At 42.9% G+C, this 24,887-nt stretch overlaps 1 protein-coding gene across 1 annotated transcript in view; it reads right to left on the reverse strand.

Annotated features, from left to right (window-relative positions):
• Nucleotides 1–24,887, reverse strand: part of RYR2 (ryanodine receptor 2) — a 3,458,987-nt gene that overhangs the window by 455,917 nt on the left and 2,978,183 nt on the right. The window lies entirely within an intron of this gene.

Here is a 24,887-nt window from a genome sequence, read left to right on the forward strand (position 1 = left end):
TGGAGTAGCTCCAGTGCGGGGTCTATGACCGGAGAATTCTTGGAGGCTAAGTTGTATCCCTGTTTAGAACCATATTGGGACATTATAAATAAGCCTGGTGAAAGAAAACTCCTTTTTCAACTTAGAGCAGGTGCTCTTCCCCTTAGATATCTGACAGCCAAGTGGGAAGGTGGACCCTGTGGTTGCTGCCCTACTTGTGGTTCTACTAAAGAAACAATCGGCCATTTTTTGTTTTCATGCAAAGCTTATGCTGTTCCAAGGCGTATTTGGTTGTCCCCGATGTGTAAAAACCTAGGGTCCACCAACAGCACTGTCGCTTTGCGTATTATATGCACCAACAATTTGATTTGGATTTCAGTTGCCACCGCAAAATACCTAGGGTGGGCATGGTCAATACGACAGAGATTTTTAGCCACTTCAAAAAGAGACTGCTAGTCATTGACTATTCTCTTGCCTAGACAGGGATTGCTAGTTAATTGACTATTCTCTCGCTTAGATAGAGATTGCTAGTCATCTGACTATTCTCTGTTTACTTATTTACTCGTCTGCATTTTAACCATTTTTAATCCATTTTAACTTTTTTAATTTACACAGCCCTTTTAAAGTTTCGGGATTGATTGATTTCTACTATTCTTTGTGTAGATTATTATCTTGTTGAAATAGGATTAGCAACCAAGCTTGTAATTTATATTCGGTATGTTTGTATTCAGGTATTATTGTTCTCATTGTATTATTGTTTTTGCTTTTATGAATGTTCTTCGAATAAAGCTTATTTGACTGACTGACTGACTGACTGGCAATGGCACCTAGCCTCAAAGCTTACATCATATTTTAATTATTAACAGGATCCCAGGAGGAATTCTGAACTAGTTACAAGGCTATACCGCTTGGGGAACAGCTGTACGTGCTGCTGCGGTTGCATTCCTGTCAGAATGAGGATGGATGACTAATTGCTGTTACTATTGTGTGCATGACAATTCATATTAGTGTATTCATTATTTTGCCTGATATCGTTTTTGTGTCTTCAACCTAGGGAATATTTAAAAACAGGTTAGGTTTTCTATTTACAGTCTGATCTATTGCTAGATACAATGAACACAGTTGACAGTTTACTCGTAAACCCCTTTTTGGGCTTGACACATGCTGATAAACTGCAAGTGAAAACATTAGGAGCTGATAAACCTGAAATTAAAATTGAGCAGTCTGCAAAAGATAGGGGACAGGGTTATACACGTCGGTTTACCAGAACATGGTAGGATAGGATAGAGTGGCTAACTGGTAGCGCTTCTAAAAATGCTTTATTCTGTTTCCCTTGTTTACTTTTTGGAGGTGAAGTTGCCTGGACAAAAACAGGAGTTACTGACCTAAAGCATCTGGCTGAAAAAATAGAAAGTGGGTGAGGCTCAGGGAGGATCCCTGAGGCCCTTTGCAGCTGATATCAGTGGGTTTTGAGTTGAATGGTGGAAGTCTGACTCTCTGTGTTCGGCCGGTGAGGAAGGAGTTGATCCATCCTGGGCTTTGTTACGGATGCCAGCGACGTGGAGTCTTGCTCAGAGGGTTTGGTGGGAAACGGTGTTGTAGGAGGCTGAGAGGTCCAGGAGGATGAGGGCAGCTGCTTAGCCTCGGTCGAGGCATTTGCATCTAGGTGTGAAGCTCTCGATAGCTCCCTGGAACAAAAGGATGCCAGTGGCCCTTTAAATTTGGCCTGATAGAGTCTGACAAGCCCTCCCACCCCCTTTGCACGTTGCTGCTTGGAATGAAAGCAGACAACCTGCAGACGCTGCTGAATGTGTACCTCTTACAAATGGGGATTTTGGTTGGCTAGGGTATACACCTAATCCAGCAATAACCCACCATTGTAGTCAGGTTAATTCAGATACACATGTAAGATTACCTCTGGTCATCGTCTGGTAGCTTGGCGCAGAGCAGGTAGGCTTATCAAAGAGGCAATGTGTAAAGTATTAGTGCAACACATAGTAAAGTAACACAGTAAAAGACACCACAAAAAACCTTCACACCAGTTGTAGAAAAAGAGGCCATCTTTATCTAATTAAAGCTAAGCCTAAAGGACAACAGTCTAATCAGTTTATTAAGAGTTATGCCAGTAGTAAAGTTAATTGTTCATTCTCCAGGGGCATCACAAAGCAAAGATGCAGGTGCTCCCTTTGAGGGAGTCATAGTAACATAGTATCCTCAAATGAGTCCACTGGTCACCTCCGCCTCAGAAAGGTCTTCAATGCAATGGGGGTTGAAGTCAGGCCGTGGGCCCTCGAGAGAGTACCTGGGGCTTGGAGTCGCTGCTATGGCTGTCTGCGGTCTCGCACACAGAGTCCACGGGGCGGGAAGTTGAGTTGGGTACCAGGTTGGCCGAAGGAGCACAGTCAGGTCTATGGCCCCATACTGCTGTGTTGGCAGGCCTCACACATGGAGCTAGTGTTGGTAAGAGGCACAGAGGCAGGCAGGGCTAGGGTTCAGCCACAGTAGAGTCACATGAGGTGTTCCCATAACTCTGCTCACTAAACCAACAGGATTCTAGAGTTCATGCACAGCGCCACAGGCACTCACTGCAATGCACACATACTAAAACATACACACACATTGGTTCACATATATTTGTTTAAACGTGTATGCACTTCTTTGCAGAAACCAGCAACTTTACACAAAATTACACAAATCACAAGGCTTGCAGAGACCTAGGATCTCACTTGCACTCGTGCACATTCCATTAAAAGCCACCTGAATTAATTATCTTAAATGTTTGTGTTTATTTGTTTTGTGTAAAACAGTATTGTACAGGTAGCACATTTGCTAGAAACATTACATGAATACAGTGCAGTAATTGTTGGTAATAATTCTTGTTTTAATTCTTTTAGCACATGAGAAATTGGAGTTAAGACTGATCGTAATATAATCACATTCAAGATCAGTACTGCAAGATATCGAAAGAAGACACATGGTGGCTCCGGCCTTGCGGCGACAGAACCTTTATCGAAACTCAGCTTCCTGGTCCTAGACCTCAGGCCAGAAGGTAGGACATGCTTTTCTATTTCCCGCAAAGGTCCACATTCAGCTGTGTATGGGTGCCAACTGTGTGGTCTTTAGGTGTGGAGGCCTGTTGGTTTATCCTAGCAGAACAGTGCAGAGAGCATGAGGTTGTGGCGAGTAAAAATTTTAAGGGGATAATTTTGTGTTTTTTCATGATTAACAATGAGAAGTCCAAAAATGTTGATTTTTAAATCTTTTATTATTGTATGCTCTCTTTCATTTATCTAACTAGCCTAATAATCCCTTACTAACCCTTAATGCTTACCGTCCCTAAAGATATTAAACCCCAAACTGCCCATGCATTCTGTCGTTTCTTGATGCTTAAAAAATTGACTACTCTTTAATGCTACCCTGATTCATAATAGCCCTGTACTACTCCTTAGTGCTACCCTAAAATCCCGTAATTATCCATTAACGCTAACTTGACCTGAATCATTACAATGCATTGCTAGTCTCCTGACCCTTATTTTAAATGCTCCTGTCTACTTTGGGAGGATGGACCTTAGCCCTGCTACGAGTACACTTATGTTTCTTGTATAATGCATGAAAGCCACTACTTATTTTCATTCTATTTTTTCAGTCAACAATGTTTTTTACACCAATGTTTTTCAGTCGGCTTTTTCCGTGCCATATTTTTAATGTACACAGAGTATGTACAGTGAGTAGGATATATAAAATCTATCTGATGTGTTGTGACACTGTGACTCCTGTCCATTTAGTAATAGGATCACTGATATGACTAGCACTGTCCAAAGGATGTAATTAGAGTCTGTTTTGTGTGTAGAATACCTCCATCCATATATTTTTTGAATTTGGAAATAGTCTAACTGCAATGGTAAACTCTTAATTGGAAAAATATACATTTATTTTGCTGTGCTTGGTACAGACGGCTGCTGGATATATCAGAGATCTGCCTAGAACTCTTTTAAAGGGTATTGCTCAATGCAAGTCGTATGCTTTTTACAGAAAATTTCAACATGTTTTGTATTATTTGCCATCTAAAGTCAAGTCCAAATGTATAAGTACTTTGTTTTAGGTTTACTCCTAACATATACTGATTTTACCCTTCTGATAGTAATTCAAGGACCCCATAATTGGAATATACCCTTTAAATTCTAGGCAGATCACTGAATTGACATGCTTAAGCTTTTCAATCGCCACTGGTGTTGTGCATGCAATGGCACCTAGCCTCAAAGCTTACATTATATTTTAATTATTAACAGGATCCCAGAAGGAATTCTGAACTAGTTACAAGGCTATACCGCTTGGGGGACAGCTGTACGTTCTGCTGCAGTTGCCTTCCTGTCAGAATGAGGATGGATGACTAATTGCTGTTACTATTGTGTGCATGACAATTCATATTAGTGTATTCATTATTTTGCCTGATATCGTTTTTGTGTCTTCAACCTAGGGAATATTTAAAAACAGGTTAGGTTTTCTATTTCCAGTCTGATCTATTGCTAGATACAATGAACACAGTTGACAGTTTACTCGTAAACCCCTTTTTGGGCTTGACACATGCTGATAAACTGCAAGTGAAAACATTAGGAGCTGATAAACCTGAAATTAAAATTGAGCAGTCTGCAAAAGATAGGGGACAGGGTTATACACGTCGGTTTACCAGAACATGGTATAATAGGATAGAGTGGCTAACTGGTAGCGCTTCTAAAAATGCTTTATTCTGTTTCCCTTGCTTACTTTTTGGAGGTGAAGTTGCCTGGACAAAAACAGGAGTTACTGACCTAAAGCATCTGGCTGAAAAAATAAAAAAACATGATTCCTGTAAATCCCATTTGACAAATATGTTGAAATTATCTCTTTTTGGAAAATCGGACATTGTACAGCAATGGAACGAAGCATACCGTGTGGGAGTAAGAAAACATAATGCAGAAGTGGATAAAAACCGATACATTTTATCAAAATTGATTGACTGTATTCGTTTATGTGGTGCCTTTGAATTGGTATTACGTGCCATGATGAAACTGAAGAGTCTCTAAATCCTGGCGTGTTCAAGGGCCTTGTTGATTTTGTCTCCAGCATTGACAGTGCTATGGAAACACATTTAAGAACAGCCACAGTGTTTAAAGGCACGTCTAAAACTATTCAGAATGAATTGCTGGACTGTATGCTGGAAGTGATAAGAGAATATATTACACAGCAGTTGAGAAGCACTGATTATGTAGCTATCCAAGCTGACGATACAACTGATGTCTCTACTAAGACACAGTCAGTTCTAGTCTTCCGCTACATTGATGGAAATTGCAAGGTAGCTGAAAGATTTTATTGTTTCACACATCTAAAAGACTCATCTGCAGAAACAATTGCCTCAGCCATTCTTAATGAATTAAACATTGTTTTCCCTGAGCAATGTGCTAAAGGAAAACTAATTGCTCAAAGCTATGATGGTGCCAGCGTCATGCGTGGTGCAACAGGTGGGGTGCACAGGAAAATCAGGGATGTTTACCCAAATGCACATTATATTCATTGCTATGCCCACCAACTTAACCTAATTATGGAACAGGCTGCCTCCAAAATATCTAGAGTTAACATTTTCTTTTCAGAGATTGGTGGTATAACAGCATTTTTTGCACGTTCCCCGAAAAGGACTGATATTCTTGAACAAATAGTTTCAAGAAGACTTCCAAGAGGGTCTGCAACTCGCTGGAACTTCAATATTCGAGCAATATTGATAATTTATGAAAACAGAGACTTCTTGAATGCATGTCAACCATTGCAAACAGTGGTGATTTTGAGTCAAATACTATATGTGAAGCTAAGGGATTTAGTAGAACATTAGATGATAGAGAGTTTATATTCTTTCTGTTTCTTTTTCACCGTATAATGCCCAAGGTAGACATTTTATATAATCAATTGCAAAAGCGAGACATTGACACTCTATATGTCCAGAAAGCTACTACAGACTTTGTGACAAGCATCACCAAAGTACGGGAATCCATTGACAGTTTGGATTCTACACTGCCACAAGAATGTAAATTTGTAAACCGAAGACTGCAAATAAATACTTTGAACCAAGAAGCAAAAGAAGTCTGTGACATTATTGTGGTCCATGCCAGAGAGCGCTTTGCATTCACAAAGCATCTTGTAAGTGCAACACTATTGCGAAGTGACCTTATTGCAAGACATGACAAATCTTTCCCAGCTGAGGCACTCGTAGAAACGATAGAAGCCTATCCTATGTTAGACAAGGCTAGACGTACAGAACTTTCGGTTCTGTATGGAAGACGTGACTTCCGTCAAACTACTGGTGGTGCCATGGCTTTATTTAGCTTTTTGTGTGAAAACAACTTAGAGAAATCTTTTTCTGAGACCATAAAGCTTTTAAGAGTTATCATTCCTACACCCATGACAACAGCAGAGTCTGAGAGATGTTTTTCCACACTAAAGAGGGTAAAAACGTTTTTTCGAAACACTATGACTCAAGCTAGACTTAATGCATTGGGTATGCTGTCAATGGAAAAAGAGCTAATAAAGGAAATACCAGAATTCAACAAAAGAACAATTGAAAAGTTTGTTCATATTAAAGATCGACGAGCAAACTTTCTATATAAATAGAAAATATTAATCTGATGTGTAATCATAGTTTCAGGTGTTTATAGCTCGGTTTGTTTTGTTTGATAACATTAGGAAGTACTGTTGGACATGTACTCATTCCATTTAATATTCATACAACTCCTGTACAGTTGATATGTATTTATATATGTGTGTTTAGGTATCTGTGAATTTATAGATATTTGTTTTCATATTTTATTATTTTTTTAAATATTTTTGTTAGTGTTTAAAAATATGTTGGTTTTGAGGGTATATGTCTTTATATGTACAACATTTAGTTATTTTCTTAATTTATTTTTATTTAACCGTTTTCTATTGTACTAACAGGGACAAGAACCCTTCTACCTGTTATTGACATGCAAAGTATTTAAATATTATTTTATTTTTTTAAATTGTTTAAAAATATCATATTGGTTTTGAAAGTTCTTAAAATGTACATTTATTTATTTTCATAATTTCTTTTAATTCAATTTTTTCTGCTGTGCTGGCTGAAGGGCACAAGGAACTGAGAGTGGCATGCAAAGCATTTATATAGTATTATTTAAAATAATTGTGTTTGTGTTTACAAATATCATATTGATTTTGAAGGGATATTTCTTAAAATATACATTTATTTATTTTCATATTTTATTTTTATGTAGCCATTTTCTACTGTACTGACAGGCACAAGGGACTGAGAGTGGCATGCAAAGTATTTGAAAATAAAGTAAAACGTTTTTGCCTAGCCTGCTTATACATATAAAGTTTGTGTTGTTTCTTTCTAAAATAAATGAAAGATTTTTGATGGATATTTCTTATATTTTAAGCAATGCATATTACACTCATTTGATAACTTATTTTTATTTAGTGGTTTTCTAAAATACTGATGGACCCAAGGGCCTCAGAGCGCTATATGAACTATTTTAAGTACAATATTTACTTCATTTTGCAAAATTGCCTCGCTCAAAAATGCAGAGCTTTTGCTGACTTCCTAAAAATTAAATGTTTGTTTCGAATGGATATTTCTTAAACTTGTAGCTATTTAATGTCATGAAGATTACTGGGCAATCAACATTGAATAGCTGATGCAGAAAAGGAAGTGGCCAGCCTTCATTTCCGGTAGGAACAACATTACAAGTGTGTTTCTTTGTGGATGTTTATGCACCTATGTTAGGTGTTTTCTATTAGCAGAAAGATAGCCCTTGATATTGCCCAGAGCAGAGCCCTGCTGGGCCAAAGAAAGAAGGAACAAAAGGACTTCAGAAAGAGGAGTGGAAAGGGGATCCACGACCTTTGCTGTGCACCATGCCACAAATATGTTCCACCTGCAGGCGTATACCAACTTTTTGGAGGGTCGCTTGGCCGCCAGAATGACATTACAAACTTCAGGAGGCAAGTCAAAAGGAATCAACTGCAGCCGCTCAATCTCCACGCAAGGAGGTGAAGACTGGACAGGTGCGGGTGGAGGACCGTCCCCTGCTGCTGCGACAGAAGATCCTCCCAAAGAGGCAATTGGATTGGGGGATCGATGGTCATACTGAGTAGCTCGGGATACCATACTCTTCGAGCCCAGTCCAGAGCCACAAGAATGACATGGGCCCAGTTGCGCCTGATCTTCTTCAGCACTCGTGACAAAAAGCGTCACCGAGCGAGTGCCGCCTTGGAAATTCCAAAAGACACACAATTCATGGACGGAATGCAGAACAAATCAAAACATTCACCCCCAGTCAAGAGATCTGGGTTAAATCCATCATTCTTTTCCTCACCATGCCACCCCAGTTTAGACCTGGCCATATGCAAATCAGTCTTGACCCTGTGCCTCATGGGGACAGTCCAGCCCGAACTGCCAAGCCGGAAACAACATGCAGAACCGCTGACATTGCGCGTTCTCTTCGGTGGCGAATAGATCTAACCAAGGCTCTCCCCCACTATTGAAAGAGGCCTTGCACCACGTCCGAGTGAAGACGCCATTCGTGATCCATCATGCACCTGTGGCTGAGTTTGTCCACCCTGGCGTTCAATGAACCTTCAAGGTGTTGAACCACCAGGGAAATGCCCTGATGTTCCAGCGATGTCCAAAGGCGCAGAGCCTCCTGACATAGGGTCGACGACCCCACCCCGCCCTGTTTGCTGCAATACCACATGGCGGTGGTGTTGTCTGTGAACACCTGCACTACTCTTCCCCGGACATAGGGAAGGAATGCCTTCAGTGCAAGTCCGATCACCCGAAGCTCCAGAAGGTTGATATGGAGCCGGACTCGGCCGGAAACCAGAGGCCTCTGATCTCCGCCTCTCCCATGTCACAGCCCAATCCCAGGAGGGACGCATCTGTCACCACTATGTGCTCCCGTTGGGAAAGGGAGAGGGATCTGCCATTGACCCAATGCCGGTTTGTGAGCCACCACTGCAATTGTCTTGCAGTACCCTCCGAGATCTGGACAGACTTGGACAGGTTCCCCTGATACTGCGCCCACTGGAACTTCAGGTTCCACTGCAAAGCCCGCATATGCCATCTGGAATGATCGACCAGCAGTATGCAGGAGGCCATGAGGCCCAGCAGCCTCAGGGTCAGCCTGACTGAAACCCAGGATAGAGGCCGAAAGATTGGAATCAGAGCCTGAATATCCTGGGCTCGCTGTTCGGTAGGATAGACCCGAAAGAGCTTTGTTTCCAGAACCGCTCCGATGAAGAGGCACTTCTGAGAGGAATCAGGTGCGACTTTGGCACTTTGATGGAGAACCCCAGCAAATGCAGGAGGTCGGCCATAGTCTTGAGGTGGGAGACGACTGCGAGCCAGTCGTCGAGATAGGGGAAGACTGGAACCCCTGATCTGCGCAGATGAGCTGTAACCACTGCCATCACTTTCATGCACACCCAAGGGGCGCTGGTAAGGCCAAAGGGGAGCACGGTAAGCTGAAAGTGCTCATGGCCTACCGTAAACCGCAGGTAACACCGGTGGGTCGGAAGGACCGGAATATGGAAATATGCGTCCTGCAGATCCAACGCTACCATCCAGTATCCAGGGTCAAGGGCAGACAATACCTGAGCCAGAGTTAACATCTTGAACTTCTCCTTCTGTAGGAAGCGATTTACATTCAGAAGGTCTAAGATAAGACGCAGGCCCTTGTCCTTCTTGGGCACCAGAAAGTAGTGGGAATAACAACCATGACCGACTTCTGGCGCAGGAACGTGCCCGATGGCCCCCTTGGCCAAGAGGGCCACAACCTCCTATTGAAGAAGTGCCAAGTGATCCCCCGACATGCGTGGTACTGGGGTGGTATGGCTTGAGGGATAGTCTCGAAAGGGAGAGAGTAGCCCCTTCGAACTATTTGTAAAACCCACCTGTCCGTAGTGATGGTGCACAAGTGGGGGAAGTGATGGCGAATCCTGCCGCCCACTGGCATTTGATGGGCCTGAAAAACCGGACTAGGAAGGTTTGGAGGCAGTGGTAGCCGGGGTGGAGGTGAACTGACCCGCCCGCTGGCCCCATGACCCACCTCGGCAGGTACCATGTTTGCGGCCGCGCTGGGAATGTTGCTGTGCAGGCCTGTGGCTCTAAAGTGAATGTGTCGGGGTGCCCCTTCCGTGGCCACGAAAGGAACGAAAGGCAGAAGGTGGAGGAGGACGAATGGCCAAATGGCCCAAGGACTTGGCCGTAGCCCGTGTGTCCATAAAACACTCCAAAGCACTATCCGCCTTGTTGCCAAAGAAGCGATTGCCATCAAAGGGCATGTCCATGAGAGTGTTCTGGACATTCCACTGGAAGCCAGGAGTCCTCAGCCAGGCGTGGCGATGGAGCGCCACTGTCGTGGAAATCGCTCTGCCCAGCGAGTCGGAAGTGTCAAGGCCACATCGAATTGTGAACTTGGCTGCATCTCTTCCTTCAGCAATAGCCTGAGAGAGCACTGTCCAGGCCTCCTCTGGACACTGAGGCAGCACTTGCACCACCGTATCCCACACAGAGTGGGAATAATGGCCCAAGAGGCATGCGGTGTTCACAGACCGCAGCCCTGAACTGGCGGAAGAAAAAATCTTCTTCCCAAACTGTTCCAGTCACTTGGATTCCCTATCCGGGGGTGCGGTAGCAAAGGCACCTTGGGATGTGGAGGCTTGGACAACCAAACTCTCAGGGGTTGGGTTGTTGGGAGAGGAAAAGGGGGTCACCCGGCATCAGGCCACGTTCCTATCCACAGGAGCCGTTGTGTTGGGCCTGGACCAGGTGCACAAAGGAACGTCAGAAAGCACGTCATTAAAAGGCAGCAGTGGCTCCGCAGAGGTAGCCGCCGGCTGAAGCACTTCTGTCAGGAGGTTAGTCCTGATGGCCACTGTAGGGAGTTGGAGGTGGAGGGCCTCGGCAGCCCTACGCAACACCACTGCATAACTTGCACCCTCCTCTGTAGCCACGGTAAGAGGAGTGAGCATGCCAAGGTCAGGAGAGGTGTCCAGACCACTGGCATCCCCCAGTTCCTCTGCTCCGTCTGGACAATACTCACACTGAGCTGTGAGAGGGTCCTCAGACCCCTCCCAGTCCTCCCCTTCCTCCGAAGGCTGATGAACAGGCCTAAAATAAGGAGGCTGGACATAGGGATAGAAATCCCCTATCGGTGTCGGAATCGGCGTCAAGCGACACCATACCGGCTCCTTCCACATCGGGGCTGAGACCAGGGGCGACATCGTCTGGTGCCAAGGGCGACGTCAGAGGTGGTGCCAGCGGGGTTTACGTCGGTGGAGGTGTCACAAGGTCAACCAGCGTCGACCGGGATCCAGGCCTGGATCCTTGGGGGCCCTGCGGCGCCGGGGCCGAAGTCGACAGCGATGTCAGGGCCGGAGCCGCTGACAGTAAAGGGCGAGGATCTTCAGTCGCGCCGGCGGGGCCCGACAGCCCAAAGAGGCGGGCCCTGGCTGACAGAAATACCTGCAGCTGGGCCGGATTCGCCGACGGACCCGGAAAGGGTAGGTAGGCCGACGGCGACACCGTAGACTCTGCCAGAGCCATGGGGGAGGCACCACCTGCACCCTCAGCCACATCGTGCGATGGGCAAAGGTTAAGTCAGTGCGCGTTAACGCTTCTTCATCTTCTTGTGGTGCTTCATCTTACCTGCCCCAAGACTTCCTGACAAACGATGGTGATGGCTCCGCAACTGGTCTCTCGACCTCCCACGGGACTGGGACCTTGAGCGGCGCGGAGCCGACTACCGGACTTCAGGTAACTTTCAGGACCGCTCCCGCAAAGTCTTCGGTGCCATGGCCCGGCAGTCGGGGCACGACTTGGGGTCGTGGTTGCGCCCCAGGCAGTCAAGACACACGCGGTGTGGGTCCATCACCGACATCATACGATGACAGTCCCCGCAAGACTTGAAGCAGGGCATCCCTATGGCACCAGTCAAAAAATGACTGGGGGTACCGCTCTCTCCGGATCTGCGCTTGCTGGCGCAGAAAAAGAAAGCACTGACGTCAGCACGTGGAGCTGCACGACACCACCTTCCGACGCGCACTGGTACTGCTGACGAAAACTTTCCGGATCTAGTCTGACACCTGGGGGTAATTCTAAGGTAAGGAATCTATCACTACGTGTTTCTTTCAGACAGTAAATTTTACCCCTGAGCAATCCAGCACTTTGCCTAACTGTTCCACTGACTGGAGTGCTGATAGTACATTTTACCCCTCTGTAATCTAACACTTTTCCTACTGTTGAAGTTATTGGAGTTGGAATAGTACATTTTACCCCTCTGCAATCCAACACTTTCACTACTGTTGCACTCACTGGAGTGGGATTAGTAAATGTTGCCCCTCCAAAATCTAACACTTTCTCTACTGTTGCATTGACTTGAGTTGGAATAGTAAATATTACCTCTCCGCAATCCAACATTTTCCCTAGTGTGCATTGACTGGAGTGAGAATAGTAAATTTGACCCCTGTGCGAAGTAACAGTATTCCTACTGTTGCATTGCGTGAAGTGGGAGTAGTAAATTTTAAACATACTTAGTATAAATTGTAGTGGGAATAGTATATGTATTAAATGTAAATTTATATAATTTATTTTATATTGTTATAATGTATGTTATGTTTTTGCATGTTTAAAATGATCATATTTATAATTAATAATGTTTTTAATGTGTAAAACATTTTTATAATATTGCAAGAAATTTACGGTGTTAATTTTTTTATTTCAATAAAAAGGGTTTGTTTTTCAAATATTTTTAGGCTTGATTATGATGTTGGTCAGAGTTAGCTTCCACCGACAACGTTGCGGTCTCAGTACTGACCAACCTCTGGTCGGCAGTCCTGACACCGCAATTAAAATGCAACCGCACATGGTCTGGTCGCATTCTCCGATTTCTCTATGGGAGCTTATGCTGCGGCCGTAAACCGGCCATAGCACAGGCTCCCATAGAGAAATTGGAGATTGTGTTAACCCCAGCACCGCATGGCAGGCACGTCAAGGTGCCTCTCATGCGGTGCAGGGATTAACAGGTGGCACCAAAGGTGCCCCCAAAGCCCTCAACCAGAAGCAGCAAGGAGAGTGGGCCCTGATAGGGGCCCCCAACTTGCTTTCCGACAGGTTTTCTATGTCGGAAAGCCCGGCATGGAAAGCCTGTTGGAAAATGAGCATCGTAATCCTAATGGCAGAAACGCCATCCATTGGGATTACGGGCCAGTCTTCAATTGGCCGACGGGCTGTTGGAACCTGTCGGAAGCCAGCTGGAATGACCAGCCAGTTTAAATTCCGACCGCCTAAATTTTAATTAGGCGGTCGGAATTGAAACTGCAATGAGGCCCGGAAAGCCTCCAACCTCAGGTCGGAGGCTTTCCGGGCCTCATCATAGTATGGTTCTGAATGGTATTGATATATTTATATATATTTAAATTTTTTGATTATAGTATTATATATTTTTTTTAAACTGAATGATACTATATAAATTAAAATCATTAGTTTAATAATAGATTTTAAATTAAATATATGCAAATATATATTAATATATTTTTTCATTTAACTTTTTATAAAAAAGTTAATTTGCTATATGTGTTGAAATATATATTAAATCTATTACATGTTTATAAAATTTATGTTATTATTTAATATGTTTAATATTTATATATATATTTAAAAACTATATTTAATATAATGATATTAATAAGAACAATATTTTTTTCAATATTTTTGTACTAACCATCATATTTTTGACATCCATGTTTTGGTCACGATATTTTGGTATATTTTGGATAATTTCATAGTTAAAATTTTGTCAGTGAACCCCAAAATATGGTATTCGGGTGTTCCATGGATTGTACAATTGTTTCCATCATTTGCTCGAGGAACAGCTGGTTGTCCACAGGCGGGGGGTAGAGAAGATGCAATTTTGAAAGTTATCTGCATGCTGTGAGATTTGTGACCCCAATGTATTAACAGGAGGACAAGTTTTCCATAGGGAAAAGCCTAATGTGTAGGAGGTTCCTACAAATGATAGCTATTTCGTCGCCCAGCCTCTACTCATAATCTAGCCCTTTCATGGTGAGGTCAGAGGATGTTAGAATATCCGTACGGTGAGAGGAAGATTGATTTAACCATGTTACAGTCAGAAATATCATGTCAAGGTCAAGATGAGGTGTAGTTTAAGCTTTGTCTGTGGCATGTTTAGCCTGCAATCTACAAATGTGAAGCATGCACTTTAGCACTGTTTTCTTTTGTATTGAGATGTAGAGTTGCATCTGAAATTAGGGACATCTCCAATGTTAGCCCCCTCTTGTATTCCCTATGCCAGTCTATCTGGTGTGCGGCTTCAGGATTGTGAACATCGGAACTTCTGATATCTATGGAGGATGTATCCGATGTGAGGGTGATAGTCTGTTGGGTGACTGGAAGAATGTTCTATATATGTGTGTATAAACATTGGGCCTTACGGTGCTTAAATTGGGTCTGATAGGTGAGAATGTGGCCGGCCTTTTAGTGGGGGGGTGACGACTGGGCCTCAGCTCCTACGGGGGGGTTACAACTAGACCTCTGCTCCTCTGTTCTCGTAGGTAGCTCAGTGAATAAGAGGAATAAGTCTTATGTGCAGAATAGAGTCATCTTGTAGTAACTTAGTGGGAGGGTGAGAGAGGGTGGGTTGGAGACCTGTTTTGATATGCATGATTTAGGTCCTGTTGTAGTTTGGTCCTAGGAGAAGTCAGGGTGAGTAGGTTGGTTGTGATCGACTGAGATCTTCACCCAACAACACTAGTTCTGTGAGATTGGGTGTTATAGCTATTTCGGTACCTTGGGCGAGAGAGAGCACTTTACGTCTCTGTCTTGTGAGTGATAGTGCTGATCAGGGTTTGTGTAATGAGGTTAGGTAATGTAAGGTGGTGTGTGTCATTGGGGTCGGGTTTCAGGCTTCTGGTGAATTTGCTGGGGATCTTATTCAATGCTGTGGGTAATCCCATGACCTTGGGAGGAGGTGTGGATTTTTAGTATAGGGAAGTATCTCATCACACGTGATTATGCTCATGTGATTTTCCTTTTAATCTACTTGCTCTGGGAGAATTCAGCACCTTCTCATCTTGGGACTCATAGAGATATTAGGACTGATACTCTGTGCAGTGTTTATATTGCTCCTGATGTAACAAATATAAGAAAAACTGTACTTCTGGTTAGTGTGTCTATATGGTATAAGGTACACTCAAGATATTTACTGGCTGCCTTTTTCCCGATTTGGTTGACTTCCAGAAGTGTTGTTAAGACTCTTCACATTTCTTAATGGTGTCATGCTGGCATAGCTATCAACAGAGTAGCGGGTGCTGCGGCACCAGAGCCCAGGATGTGAGAGGCCGAATGAACAAATAATCTCTTTATAATACTAAAACAGGAGATTAAGGGTGGATTTTCATTGCTTGCATTAGGGTCTGTGGCACCTTTGTTACACCACTGACATCAGGGTTGTCGTCTTAGCTCAGAGGGGTGCACTGGAGTGCTAGTCTTGATGTTGTCCATCCCTACTTTTTCTTTCCCATTCTTTACAACTTACTCTGTCTTTGACCATGCTTGTTGGATTTCTGAAAGGGGATCCATAACCTTTCCATAGAGGCATCATTGCTCCCTCCACCCCACTCAGATGACTTCCACCTCTCCACAACTCTGCACATGCTGTAAGGTTTCTGCAGGCTCTTCCATTATGGATCATAATCCATATCCTGTTCCAGGTCGCTAACACCTCAATACTGCTCTAACTACTCACAGGTGGGGTTATTGCACCTCAGTCTCCCCAAGGATATTCTGTATTCAAGGTTCTGGTTAAAATCCATGGCACCAGGCTGGCCTCTTGAGCCACAACTGCATTGATAGGCCAAGTACTTAATTTGTTAAGCAATGATTGCCAGTGCCCAAGCTCTGCTCGAAAGGCCGCAACCAGAGCTATTAAATGCCATAGCTGAATGGGTAGTCTTGAATCCACCTCATTCCTCTTTAATCTACCTCCAAACACAAACAGCCCGTTTAGTTATCTTTTGCAGATTTCTGCTGTCTCCTTTTGTATATGTTTTCCATCTTTCTCTTTCTCCTTCTTTCATCTGTGTTTTTTACCCTCTCTTGCTCTCAGTCTGATGAGGAAATATAGGTGCTGATCTCTAAAAATGATAGCCAGCTGCCCCTAGGGCAACCACCAGCTCAAATGCAGCACTGCTGAAGGCTCTTGAAGCAAGATGCAAAAATATTAAACACCCACTCCAAACTTTTACTTGCATGTACCCAACTGATTCCTCTACGTAAACAGATTTTTATAGATAACTTTAGCATTAATTGCAATTACAATGTCAAAAACAAGACAGCAAAAGGACTTTGAGATTGTTACACCCAATACATTACAACCTTATTCACTCATTCACTCATTGACACCCTAAAAACATGTATGGATTCAGATGTGACTCTGTCAAACCTGTGTTTAGATCAGAATAAATGACATGATTCAGCAACAATCTTTGACAGATTTTGTACCTATCTAGACTCAATGGGCGCAGTTTTGCTTGAATAGGCTGCACTATAAAACACAACAGCTGATCCCATCTATTTGGACATATATTTATGTTTATACTGTTGGACAGAAAAAAAGGCTTTCTGGCAGAGCTATACCATTTCCAATCATATATAACTACATTGGATAGTTTGATAGATAATGGCGGTTGGCCATTCAAGGCATATGGCAAGTCCCACTTAGTTATTGGGTGTAATGTGTTTGATCCACATATTGGTTGGCTAAGCTCACATTTATCAGCCAGCTTGCTTCCACCAAAGCACAGCTACGGCACAATGGGACTATCACAAGAAGTCCCTCTTCTTTTGGATGAACTGGAAACACAAAGGAATCTCAGAAGAGCGTTTGGTCTTATCTTTTATGGATCTTGTCAAAAACTATCACTTGGCGAGGTCCCACTTTCACAAATACTTGCAAATCAGATACTGCCTTTAAACGCAGTGATGAGCTTCTGAATTGACCCATACCTCTTCCTCACTGCACTCTTATCTAGTGCAGTAGGGCCACTATAAAAAATTGGTTTTTGGCTTATACGACCTTCTTAAATTGAAACTGTTTTCTGCACACTTGGAACGTCTTCTCCACATAAGATGACAGGAACATCTTCGAGTTCAATACTCGCAAATAGATTGATCCCATCTCATGAAAACACACAACGGAGGCCTTTAGGAAGTTAGAATGGAGGTCAATTACTTCAAGATCCTTCAGGACTGGCACTAGGCACATACTAAACTTCACAGGGCTAAATTGGAGACCACCACCGACTGCTGGTGCTGTCAACAGATTGGTTGTGACATTGTTCATTTCCTTAAGTTATACCGTGCAATCCAACCTTTCTGGTCGCATGTTTATGCCTGTTGATCTTTCATTCTGGTGTACTGACTTGCATCTGGTACTTCATGTCTGCATATCTGCCCTGAGTAAATGTTGGGGCCCTGTGAACTCTTAGACAATGTAGTGCATCCTTCTTCTTCACTTCCTTTTCCCTTTTCTTCTTTATTCCTTTTTTAACATTGGTATACTTCCTTGATCACTTTTTCTACTTTTCAATCTACACTTTCAATGACCCCTTGTACAAGTTTTTCTTTGTCTTACTTTTGCAGTTTTGTGAACCTGACTACCTGTTTGCATTATGAGTATTTGGATGCTCTCTGCACCTCTAAATGTCAATGTGTGCTGTGCATCCGAAAATGATAATGTACGAGTTACTTACCTACGGTAGCGATGTATCTGATAGAGACGTTGTCTAGCCGCAGATTCCTTAACTTAGAATATCCCCAGGCATCAGACTGGATCCGGAAAAATCTTTGCAGCAGCACCTCTGCGTGCCGGGGGACGGCGCCACAGAACCCTGCCCTGATGTCGTCCATGTACGTGACATCAGCGAGGTCATATAAGTCCCTCCCGGCGTGCTGACATCAGTTTCCTTCTTTTCCGCATGCAACGCGGATCGGAGTGAGCGGTTCCTCTGGCCTGTTTTCAGGCCTTGTCGCCGCTTCGCGTCGGGAAACAGTTTGCAATGCCTTCAGGCTTTAAAACTTGTAATTCCTGTTCGCGACAGATGTCTGCGACGGACCCGCATCTTATTTGTATGTGGTTTCTGGGCGAGCAACATGACTCCACGGACTGCAAGGCGTGCCAACACCTAAATTTATCAGCCTTTGCTTGTTTCATCCTCCTGCTATGATGTATGGACTTTAGCTTCAGCACAAGTTTTTAACTTGGCAAGCAACTGTGCAAGTCCTCTGAACAAGAGAAATACTTTGTTTATTCCTTTCATGAGCTGCTGTATTACTGATGACGATCTTGGGTACCAGACCTCCTCAATAGTACGATCACACCCAGTGTCTTTAAGTAGTGAAAGAAAGGAAAAATAAAATGATAATAACGCGAGGTTATTATCATCTTTTTTTTTTTCCTGCTGCCAGTAGCTTTGTGGGAGGGGCTGCTCCGATGACAGAGAAGCAGGGAAGTAGTGGTTTGCCCTCTCCAAATTGAGCATGACTGCTGGCCAAACTGTCATGCACAATTTGCATGTTCTCCATGAAGGCTGCATTACAGCCTGCATAGAGAAAATGCCCAGGCCCTGTGTCTGAGGGCCAAACCACGGTGCTCAGACCAATCACAATGCTGCATTGCAGCGTTGTGATTGGCTCAGGGAAGCCTCAGTCTGGGTGCTTCCTGTTTGGAAGAATGGTCTGGATAGAAGATGGCGGAATGACGGCGAAGAGGCGCGGCGAGGGGTTGTTACTTTTTTTCTGTTTTTACTCATACTTACCCCCCCCCGATCGGTGCCATCCGCTCCTGGTGTCTAAGACTGCTGCATGCTCTTTGGGAACTCCTCTATGCCCTGCTCGCATATCCTGGCAGCAAGAGGAGGAGGAACTGGGCAACCTTAACAAGAAGATAGATGTACAGATCAAAACCGGGTGCGATCTGTGACAGGAATGAGGTCTTCACAACTTTACTGCCCGGGGACATTGATGTGTGTACTGCCTGGATCCACTGATGTATGTACTATGTGGGGTAATTAGGCATGCTACTGCCTGAGAACATTGAGGTTTGTTAGTGACTTGGGACACTGAGGCTCATTAGGGGATGCAGTCTGTGTGCTTTGATGGCAGTACATTACTTCCTGTGAAAGTCTGGACTGCGCAGCTGCCGATGTGCATGAATTTATGCACAATACTGGCTGGCCACATATGTCCACGATACAAATGTAAAACATATTGCTTTGCCTATGCTTTCTTGTATTACTGCTACAAAACGAATTTTGAATTAAACTGATGTACTTTACCTATGTCAAATGATTTTTTTTCAGACTGTCTTGCATGAGAGATCTTGTATATTTCTTTTATGACAACATTTCAAGCTAAAATGCGACTGCATGCCAAAGCCCACCACAGAGATATTTTGAAAGGGCTCTGGTAAACGGAATTGTAGAAGAACTTTCAAAGACCAGACTGCTGATGCGCTCCATCTTACAATTTTTGATGTAAACATCACTACCTTGGCTGTGCTATGTTTATCACCGTAATAAAAATAGTTTAAAAAAAATAAAAATGTCAAGCTTCAATGAATACAACCTAACACGCTTTCGGTTAAGATCTGTGTTTTCACATAAAAAGTTTACATTGACCATCATCAACTAAACGTGAAAACTTAAAAGCAGTGTCTTGGAGTGTTGACAATATGAGAATAGACCAGGGATCTTTGACATGTTGTATGCACCCTGGCATCCCCACCAGTCTGGATCCACCACTGATTTCACTCCTTGCACTAACACATGCATTCACAAAACAACATTGAACATGTAACAGAACCCCTACCTAAAGACTGTAACACAATGAACAAGTTCGGATCATTACTCTTAATCACTACAGGTACCATGACTACAGCAAAACAACAATATAATATATAAATAAAATAAAATAAAATTTTGCTCTTAGGTCTAATGTGCCAGTTGCTGTCCAAAGCCTGAGAAAAAGAAGTCGGAAAAATATTAAAAATTCCGACCCACCAAAAAGGTTAAAATGTTTGGGGACTAAACAGAAAATGAATTCAATAGTAACAACATTGGAGCGGAAAGGGTGAAGGGGATTTCAGGAGCTGTACAGTTCTGACACAAAACTAATGAGAGGTAAAACTAAAAAACACAAGTTTGTGTTGAATATTTACCACGCTCATGAGTGATGACTGAGGTAAGAAGGGCACAACATTGGATTGGAGGAAAACAAAAGGGGAAAAAGGATAACAATAAGATTTTTGAATGTGTAGCAGAAACAAAACACACCCAGCACTGGTTTTGGCAAATGAGTCTTGTTGTAGGAACACATTATGCAAAACCTAGAACAGTCAAAGGAACAAGAATAATCTCACAATAAACATAAACAAATTACACTAGCATTTGTTTGTAAAGCTGAATTTATATATATTTCTTACATCCTTTCAATTAACTTGATAGTCGTTTTTTAAAGTTTTGAGATTGTATATGTGTGTGCATATATAAATCTATATATATATGTGTATACACAATACACACACACACACATATACACACACACAAACGTCTTGCCAGTGGGTCTAAGGCCAAAGCATTTATGCTTTGGCCTTAGACTCACTGGCAAGACGTTTGAGGGTGTATATGTGTGTGTGTATTGTGCATACACATATATATATAGATTTATATATGCACACACATATATATGTATATATGTATAGAAATCTATATTTATATAATATATATACAAATATATATATAAGATATATAAATATAATACACACGCAGATATATATTATCTACTGGCGGTCGCCAGTAGATAGTTATAGTTAGGACCGAGTTTCCATAGGAAATCTCAAAATTCTATTTTGAATAACTTTGGCGCCGATTGACGAATCTGCGTGAAATTTTCAAAACTAATGGGGCGCTCCGCTCCGCTCCTACCCTGAATGTCTCGGGGTGATTCGTCAAGCGGGGGCCGAGAAAAAGGGGGGGTCCCAAAACACGTTTTCCCCATTGATTTTTCCATAGGGACTTTAGTCGCAGCTACAGCCCGAACGGCTGAACAGAATTACGTGAAATTTGGCAGAGAGGTAGCCATAAGGTCCTTTTGGTGCCTTTTGCAGGTTTGGTGTAAATCTGTTCAGTATTTTCTGAGAAAATAGCATTTAAATCAATATATATATCTATACGCGTGCAGCGTGCGCGCAGGGTGCGCGCACTCGGCCGTCCGCGAGCGCACTTCTGATTGGTTGTTACATCTTAGTAAACATTCGAATCGGTCGAAACCAGGAAGTGTCGGCCGCCATTTTGTCTCTCGCACTGAGAGGGGGGTGAAACACAAAGGAGAAAAACATGTAAAGGGGGCACGCTGGACATTTTCTGACCCCCTAGCAGGGGTCAAGGGGTCCCAGGAGGTCCCCCAAGGGCAATAAAAAAATGTAATTTTTTTCGGTAAATCGCAGAGTGCGCGAAGCGTGCGCGCACTATAGAAATCAAAAAAATTCCCCGAGGTTCGCGCAGCGTGCGCGCACGGTATAAACGCTTTAAAATAAAATCGCAATGTCAATCCCCCCGTGTGCACACGCTGCGCGCAGCGAAGTTTGTGTGCATGGCTTAGAAGATGATTAACAGTTTATACCAAAACCCTTCACAACAAAGCGTATCTTGTGTTCTCCTTGTGCGGACGGTGCGCGAAGTGCACCGTGCGTACATGGCCCATTAAGCGTAACGTGGGCGCGCGGTGCGCGTAGCGCACTGTGTGCCCACCGTGCGTGCACGGTGCGCAAAGTGCACCGTGCGTGCATGGCACTAACTGCGTACAGTGGGCGCGAGGTGCGCAAAGCGCACCGCGTGCTCACCATGCGTGCACGGAACGAACTGCGTGAAGTGGGCGCGCGATGCGCAAAGCGCACCGCGTGCCCACCGTGCGCGCACCGTGCGCGAAGCGCACGGTGCGCGCACGGCACGAACGGCGTAAAGTAACCTAGCATTTAAAAAAACGTACAAATTCACTGAAAAAACCATAGGTTTCACACACGTTATAGTTAGGAATTAGCATTTAAAAAACCTTGCAAATTCACTTAAAAAACCATAGGTTTCACAAATGTTATAGTTAGCTGGGCATTTTCCTCATGAAAAACCAATGAAATTCCCCCGTTATAGTTAGTGCAGGCAACTATAACTCACGCGACCGTAATCCGCTGCTGATGACGTCAGATATTACATCACTGATGACATATGTGTATTTCTGAAAAAAATAAATAAATATATGTATAGCTAAAAAAAAAAGGAAGAAGACATGGGTATATAAATGTGTAAATACAGTGATGTAATATCTGACATCATCAGCAGCGGATTACGGTCGCGTGAGTTATAGTTGCCTGCACTAACTATAACGGGGGAATTTCATTGGTTTTTCATGAGGAAAATGCCCAGCTAACTATAACATGTGTGAAACCTATGGTTTTTTAAGTGAATATATGTATATATATATATCACGCAGATATATACATATATATATATTCACTGAAATAACCACAGGTTTCACACACGTTATAGTTAGGAATTAGCATTTAAAAAACCTGCAAATTCACTTAAAAAACAATAGGTTTCACACATGTTATAGTTAGGTGGACATTTCACTCGTAAAAAACCAATGAAATTCCCCCGTTATAGTTAGTTGAGATAACTATAACTCGCGCGCCCGCAATCCTCCGCTCATGACGTCACATATTACATCACTCACGACATGGTCAGTGGCATCCCTCATGACATCACTGATGACATCATCCTTGTGATAGAGTGGCGGTCGCGCGAGTTATAGTTATCTCAACTAACTATAACGGGGGCCCCCTACTCGCGATCTTGATATATATATATTCTTTGACTCTAGACCCACTCATATACATATACATATTCTTTGGCCTTAGACCCACCTGCAAGACGGCAAGATGTTTGTGCGTGTATTTGTGTGTGTATACATATATATATATATTTATATATACACACACATATAAAATCTTGAAAACTTTATAAAACCGACAATCAAGTTAATTAAATGGATGTAAGAAATTATTTATATTTAGAAGCCCAACCAGTTAGGAATGATTTTTTCAGAGGAAAGTATGACGAGAGAGATTTTTCTAATACTGCATGTGATCATTAATGAGTAACACGATAGCTTAGCAGGTCACTCAATTAGGCAGCAGAGCAACAAAACATGTATGTGGCACAGTCAGAGATTTTTGCATTCCCAAAGATTATGCTATATAATAGATGAATGAAATACTGCTTGGATGTGGTACCTTAGCCAATAGTCTTTGCTTACCCAGAAAGGGACCATCTCACAGGGATAGCCAGGACGGGTTCCCCAGCGGTCTACAGCGCCGGGACACCCCGTTGCTGGGGTAGCTGTGCGCTTTACAAGTCTACAACATTTTCATTTTAAGGCCCAGTTGAATGGATCAATAAAAAGGTATGATATACTACTTTTTAGGTTTTGGTACAAATAAAATAGCGTTGAACTTGGTAGACAGTCCATTTTCTGTATCAACGCAATGTAAGTAGCTAAGTTACATTGTCTATCAATTAAACACTTTTACTGGAAAAACATGGAGGATCATTTCTTAATATTGTCTATGTATAAATGATTATATTTTCAGCCATGTCTGAAAAATGCCTGACACTGAAACTATTTATTACAATGCCCAATACAATTAAGCGAGACAAAGCTGTTCCACGATTATCTGGACCAACCTATGTCTGATGAATATGATCATGTATCCTGAGACCTGGAGTATTCTGGGAGGATCACTGGGCATGATATACTTATATGCCATGATCTTTTTCATTATCACTGAGCCGATCATTTTAGCAGATACATTGGGAAGCCATGGATGAGTCTGTTTTCACCTCACAACATATAACATGTATCAATAAATTCCAGTTCGGCACATAGATTGCTAGTCAACCTTATCTGGGAGATGGATCATAATCAAAGAAACTGGGATGCTCTGCTATCTGCATCACCAGCATCTTGTGTTGGGCATTCTAGGGCTTGGTACAGCCCCTACCTCATGTCTCTCACTTAGGTTAGAAAAGGCCAACCCATAGGCACAGTGGTTAAAACCCTAGTTTAATACCACCTAAGATGCAGATACTATTAACTGCTTTCCATCCGCTATGCAAAGAGTCATGAGTTTATTTAGGAAATAAGCCTAGGAATGCAGGGCATTGTCTGCTAATGCAATCCATCCCTGAAAGAATATCCTACTTGGCAAAGAGTCCATGAGCGACAGCATCTCCCAAATCTTCATCATCAACCCCACATTTCAATGCATGCTCATATGATATTTTTGTTTGTCTGCTTAGTGGTGGTGGCAGACATATTGGATTTCAGTGAGTGACACGGGACATACATGAATGAAGATGGGCAAAGACTACATACATGAAGTACAAAATACACTGGGTATCAGAAGTCAGGGTTTTTGGGCAGAAACACAGACTGTTTTTCATTTATTACAGGGTACTTCTACATTGTATAATACTGACATTTTGGAAAAGAGACAAATGGAGACTGTGGGGAGGGCGACAAACAATATTTTTAGCCTCAGGACACCTTCCATTTTTAAGCAACAAAACAGGAAAAAGACAAAGAACTGGTAGTTACTACTGCAGGCAGAAAACTGAGGCAGGCTCTAAATCAAAGGGTCAAATAAGTTTACCTGTCTAGATTTACAAAAAACATCAGGTCTGTAAATGGTAGAAAATACCTCTGCCTTAAA

This window comes from Triturus cristatus, chromosome 6, assembly GCF_964204655.1.
Source record: "Triturus cristatus chromosome 6, aTriCri1.1, whole genome shotgun sequence".
NCBI lineage: Eukaryota > Metazoa > Chordata > Amphibia > Caudata > Salamandridae > Triturus > Triturus cristatus.